Genomic DNA, 6,045 nt, shown 5'->3' on the forward strand with positions numbered 1-6,045 from the left:
AACTAACATTCCAGAGTGTCAAAGGAAGTAGCGCCATATTCAATGCCTACAGTAGGGAAGAGTTATTATTCCAGAAAAAAAAATTACTCTTAGATCCTGCAGTTTAGTTTAGAAGACAAGAAAGGGGCAACTTTCTGGATATTTACCCCGTGTACCAAAACCAAGCAACCTGCATTTAGAAGGAACACCCTTTCCCATGGTGCAAGTTCAGACACATTCTGTACGAGGCTTTGCCTCTTCGTCAGCTCACACTCCAGTTCTCCACAGCCTCTCCCTCAGAATTCCTCCTCAAACCTGCAAAGTCCTCACCCCACTCCCACTCTCCCACTTCAAAAAAGAAAAAGAAGCCACCAGAGATGAACTCAAATTTTCCTGACACCAGATACACAAACTTACCTGTATCTATACTGATCTTTAAGCCTTCACTTCTATTCTAGTGACCCTCAGAGTTAAAGCTAATTCTTCCATCTGTGCACAGGGATCTTGTGTAAACAACTCCTTCACACATCTGTCAACAGCCTCAATTGGCTCCTTTCCATGTGCATTTAAATGTGTAAAGTCTCCCCATCTTTCCCCATGTCTCCCTTGCTGGCCTTTGGCTTCCTTCTCTTCACAGATCTAAAATGTCTATAGTCTTACAATGCCTCACCTCCCTCCCACTTCTCAACCCACTTTAATCTGGATTCTGCCCCCATTACTCCACACACAAAAATTCTCAGTAAGATCACTAGTTCTTATTTTATTAGGCCTCCTAGCATCATTAAACCCTCCTTTTCACACAACTCTTCCTTTAGCTGATGTGAAACCTAGTTTTGTCTTCCTTCCCTGATCAGTTTGCCAGCTTCGGTTTCTTCTTTACATGCTGTAGTTCTCTTCTCACTGTACCCACTTCCTAGGTCCTCCCACTCACTCCCATGGTCAATGACCGATTAGGCACTTCTGACCTTCTCTCCTGAACTCTCTCCAACTTCAATCTGTACATCCATTTACCTGTATACTGGACACCCTCACTTGGATATTTCATAGGATTCTCAAACACAACAAATCCCCAAACTCAACTCATCTTCCTCCACCAAACCTGCTCCATCAGTTTTCCCTACCTCAGGATATGGCACCACTGCCCCTTCTAGTTCTAGATAGGAATCTAGAAGTTGTCCTTTGCTTTTTCTCTCACAGACTTCATATCTATCAGCCTCATAGTCCTGTTGATCCTTTATTTGTTTATTTTTGGTACTAAGGATTGAACCCAAGGGTACTTTACCCCTTTTTATTTTTATTCCGAGACAGGGTCTCACCAAGTTGCTTAGGGCTTTGCTAAATTACAAAGGCTGTCTTTGAACTTTTGATCCTCCTGCCCCAGCCTCCCAAGTCTCAGGTGTGTGCCACCACACCTGCCCAGCACATGTATCCTTTAAATCCATGTATTTCTCTGTTCAGTGCCACCACTTGAACCCAAACAGCCATTCTCTTTCTTCTGTACTGCTGCAGAAGTTTTAAAGTGGTCTCCCAGGGTTTGCTCACCTCTCCATTCCCCACCCACTCTACATTCTGCCAGTACCTTCAATAAAGCATCATCTGGTCCCTCTCTTCTGCTTCTTTTTAAGTCACCTCACTCTTGCCTTAGGTTTTGGTGCCATTATTCCCTTTTCCTATTTGTTATTCTGTTCCCAAATCTGTTTTTCATACTCCTCAACAGGAAAACACATGTAGTCTCAGGGAAATTTTTATTTTATTTATTCATTTCTTTTGGTACCAGGGATTGAACCCAGGGGCATTTAACCACTGAGCCACATCCCCAGCCATTTTTATTTTTTATTTTGAGGCAGGGTCTCACCTAGTTGCTTAGGGCCTCACAAAGTTGCTAAGACTGTCTTTGAGCTTGTGATCCTCCTGCCTTGACCTCCAGAGCCACAGGGATTACAGGTGTACGCCACTGTACTGGGCCCTCGGCGAAATCTTGCTTGATGTACCAAATCAGTTTGCTTTCTTGTTGATTGCCTGGAATCATGAATCCTCTCAATGTGTCCAAGTCATTTATACTTTTTGGTATTGTATCTCTTTCCCACTCTACTGTTAAGAGTCAAGGAGGGGCTGGGGAGATAGCTCAGTTGGTACAGTGCCTGCCTCACAAGCACGAGGCCCTGGGTTCAATCCCCAGCACCACAAAAAAAAAAAAAAAAAAAAAGTCAAGGAGGGAGCTGGGGTTATGGCTTGGTGGTAGAGCACTTGCCTAGCATGTGTGAGGCACTGGGTTCGATCCTCAGCACCAGATAAAAATTAATAAATAAAGGTATTGTGTCCATCTACAACTATTAAAAAAAAAGGGGGAGAGCCAAGGAGGCCATGGATCCGGTCTGACATCTTTATCCTGCTGCTTAATATAGTGCCTGGCACATTGACACTCATTATTATTTGTCAAATGGATAAATGATATAGAAGTTATTTATTAAAGAAAAACAGTCCATCTTCCATGGTATAGCAGCAGAAATCCAAATGTCATGTTAATTAGTGTAACTTTTCAAGCTTGATTAACAGCAAGCTATGGGGGAAGAAGTTGATGAACTTATGCCACCTCACAGAAAATAAGAAAATCACTATGTAAATCTAGCCATGAACAGCTCTTCAACTGATGTGCTAATTTCTTAGAGATTTTCTTAGTTGCAATCATTTTGCTTAGTTGTAATCGTGTGCAAGCACTATCTTAAAGGTAACATGGGGTCACATCAAATTAGTAGACTGATTTTCTCAGGCATGTCCACAGTTTGGGGATTTTCAGTTAGCTCTTATTTGAGGTTGTTATGAATAGTAGCACTACAAACACTCTTCATTAATAACTTTTTTTTTTTTTTGGTACCAGAGATTGAACTCAAGGTCACTCAACCACTGAGCTACATTACAGCCCTATTTTGTATTTTGTTTAGAGACAGGGTCTCAGGTGCTTAGTGCCTTGCTTTTCCCGAGGCTGGCTTTGAACTCTTTGATCCTCCTGCTTCAGCCTCCCAAGCCACTGGAATTACAGGCATGCGCCACCGGACCAGCCATTAACAACTTTTTATTTCAAATTTTCTCCTTGAGGAATGCAAAACAGGGATTAAGACATGAAATCAATATTCCATAAGTAGGTTCAAGGTGTCAACTGGGTGGGAGATGCCCTGGATTGAACCCAGGGGTGCTTTAACTACTGAATAACATCTCCAGCCCTTTATTTATTGATTGATTTTTTTGAGATAGGGTCTTGCTAGGTTGCTGAGGCTGGCCTTGAACTTGTGATCCTCCTGCCTCAGCCTCCCTCGTCTCTGGGAATACAGATGTGTACCACCATGACCAGCACAATTTGTCAATTTTTTAAGACACCCAAGCATATGAATGATTTATATCCCTTTCATAGCTAGGGAATTGTCTAAAATATACATATAAAACATATATATAAAAGAAGTCTAAATGCAGATGCTCTTGATTCCAGAACCAAACTCCTAACCAAAATGCTGAACTCTATCTTAATTTTTACTGGTAATATTTTTCCTGTTTTAGTTCATAAACATAAAAAATGCTATTAAAAATAAAAATTTAGAGGTAGACACTGACTTCCATGAATGTGACATAATTTTTTTCCAGAGAGTTTATTGTTTTGTTGCGGTAAACATCTAGATGGACCTTTATGGTTAAGAAAAGTCAGCCCCTTGGGTTTAGCCTACCTAAATTCAGGATTCAGGAGATATCAGTTATTCCGAATAATAATATGGAAAAAAATCTGGATTTTTTTTCATTGTATATCCTAGAGAAGGAAAATGGGGCCTAGAAAAGAAGGAAGTAGGAGGAGGATCAGAGAAGAGAACTGATGGGACACATCCCAGTAAGAGGGCAGAAGATGGGGGCCTATTGGAAGGCATGGTCACTGAGAAGTCTCCTACTATCATAAAGAATGGCTATTACATTTCTATAACCAGCTGGGCAAGGTGGCACATGCTTGTAATCCCAGCAGCTTGGGAGGCTGAGGCAGGAGGATCATGAGTTCAAAGCCAGCCTCAGCAACCCTGTTTCTAAATAAAATACAAAAGAGGGAAGTACACACAAATAGTAATCGCAGCTCTGGGAAGATGGCGGAGGAAGAGCAAAGAAAAAATATCCCTCTGGTTCCAGAAAATCTCCTGAAAAAGAGGAAGGCTTATCAGGCCCTCAAAGCTACCCAGGCAAAGCAAGCGCTTTTGTCAAGGAAGGAGAGAAAAGGAAAACAGTTCCAATTTAAGCAACTGGAATCATTCCTACATGATTCCTGGCGGAAGAAACGTGACCAAGTGCACATCAGAGACTAGAGATACCTGATAAACATTCCTTGGCCTTTGTTGTACGCATCCAAAGGATTAGTGGGGTGAGTTTGCTGATGCAGAAGACCATTGCAAGACTTCATCTGAAGAAAATATTTAATGGTGTCTTCGTTAAACTCACCCCGCAATGCCTAAAAACGCTACGGATAGTAGAACCTTATGTGACTTGGGGATTTCCAAATCTAAAGTCTGTCCAGGGACTCATCTTGAAACGTGGACAAGCAAAGGTCAAGAATAAGACCATCCCCCTGACAGACAACAGAGTGATTGAGGAGCACCTGAGGAGGTCTGATGTCATTTGTCTGGAAGATCTCATTCATGAAATTGCCTTCATGGGAAAGTATTTCTGGGAGATCGCTAGGTTCTTGTGCCCTTTCCATCTCTCTGTGGCCCATAATGCTACCCAAAATAGAGTGGGCTTCCTCAGGGAGATGGGTCTACCTGTCTATCGGGGTTAACGCATCAATCAGCTCATCCACCGGCTAAACTAAACCCCGAATATCTGAAAGCAGTGCGTTGGAAGCATGTGTTTTTGTTTGATGGAATTGTTATCAAGTATCTTCAGAGAAGGTTATTTTCTGCCTTAAGAAACTGGAAGGAAGGGATTGGGGAAGAGACAGTAGTTATGATCGTGGTAGGCACTTGTCATCACAGACCAGTTCCAAGGAAAATTCCATTGTTTCCTACATTGACCACCTCTGTCTCTGAAGTCAACACATGCCATGGAGAAAAAAGTCCTGCTTTGTCAGGGGTTTAATGTTGGTGAATGAATAACCCAAGCATGTATACAAGGCTCCCTAAGACTTGTAGCAGTTGACCAAGTCCAGGAGCATACTTGAATCTGGAGGTCCCAAGAGCCTTGTTTTGAAAAGACTTGAAATACTTAGGAAGAAAAGCACAAAAACAGTGAAAAAAAAAAAATATATATATATATATACAAAATAGGACTGGGGTTGTTGCTCGGTGGTTGAGTGCCTCTGAGTTCAATCCCTGATAACCTTTCCCCCTTAAAAATTTCTATAACCAGATAGCTGCATGTCGAATTTAAAGTTTTCTGCTTTGTGGTATAGCCTTCATTAACTCTAGATCTTTCAGACAATTTGGAGACATCCAACAATCTTTGTGGCAGAGTATTTGGAGAAATGAAGAATGAGACGTTGGCACATCATGAGGCAAAAGGCAATAGACAGGGCTTAGATGGTAGTTCAGTGGTAGAGCACTTGCCTAGCATATGTGAGGCACTGGGTTCAAGCCCCACCACCACATAAAAATAATAAATAAATAAAATAAAGGTATTGTGTCCATCTAAAACTAAAAAAAAAAATTTTTTTTTTTTTTTTTTGCAGTGCTGGGGATTAGAACCCAGGGCCTTGTGCTTGCAAGGCAAGCACTCTACCAACTGAGCTATATCCCCAGCCCCCAAAAAATTTTTTTAAAAAAGGCAATAGCCAAAGGAACAGGGGACAATAGGCAAGCACACTACATTGTGTTCTGACCCAAGAGATACAGAAGCCACCTTGGAAATCTTTGGAAAACTTGAGGTCCAGGACTTCCCAGGTGGTTAAAAATGAAACTTGGGCCATTTTTATATTGAAAGAATGACTGTAAATGTTAAATTATTTGAGGTTAACCAGGTCGGAAATTTCTGGGTTACATTCAAGTAAGAAAGAGCATTTATTGAGCCACAGTAAAATAAATTTGATTTATTAGCAACATTTGT

At 41.4% G+C, this 6,045-nt stretch overlaps 1 pseudogene across 1 annotated transcript; it reads left to right on the forward strand.

The window, feature by feature from the left end:
• The first annotated feature begins 2,174 nt into the window (after positions 1-2,174).
• LOC306650774 (large ribosomal subunit protein uL30-like 1) lies at positions 2,175-5,233 on the forward strand (annotated as a pseudogene). The gene has a single exon. The product of its transcript is annotated as a large ribosomal subunit protein uL30-like 1 (transcript).
• The last annotated feature ends 812 nt before the right edge of the window (positions 5,234-6,045 follow it).

Source organism: Sciurus vulgaris, assembly GCF_902686455.1.
Source record: "Sciurus vulgaris genome assembly, chromosome: 2".
Classification (NCBI taxonomy): domain Eukaryota; kingdom Metazoa; phylum Chordata; class Mammalia; order Rodentia; family Sciuridae; genus Sciurus; species Sciurus vulgaris.